We start from the raw sequence: 215 nt of genomic DNA on the forward strand, positions 1-215 counted from the left end.
AGGCTGCGGTGCACACCCTAATCCCTCCCTAGGAAGAGGCTGCAGAGTACCCCCTAGGAAGGTTGAGACAGTGAGGCTCCATCCCCAAATAAAAGACAAAGGGGGCTTCATTCCCTCACTTATAAACTGTTTGTTGTTCTTTGTTTCTGTTTGATTTTTTACAAAACTGTATTGTTTTATTGAAACTCTAGTTGCCATTAAGATTTTTTAAAATT

This window comes from Microtus ochrogaster, linkage group LG2 (genome assembly GCF_000317375.1).
Source record: "Microtus ochrogaster isolate Prairie Vole_2 linkage group LG2, MicOch1.0, whole genome shotgun sequence".
Classification (NCBI taxonomy): Eukaryota; Metazoa; Chordata; class Mammalia; order Rodentia; family Cricetidae; genus Microtus; species Microtus ochrogaster.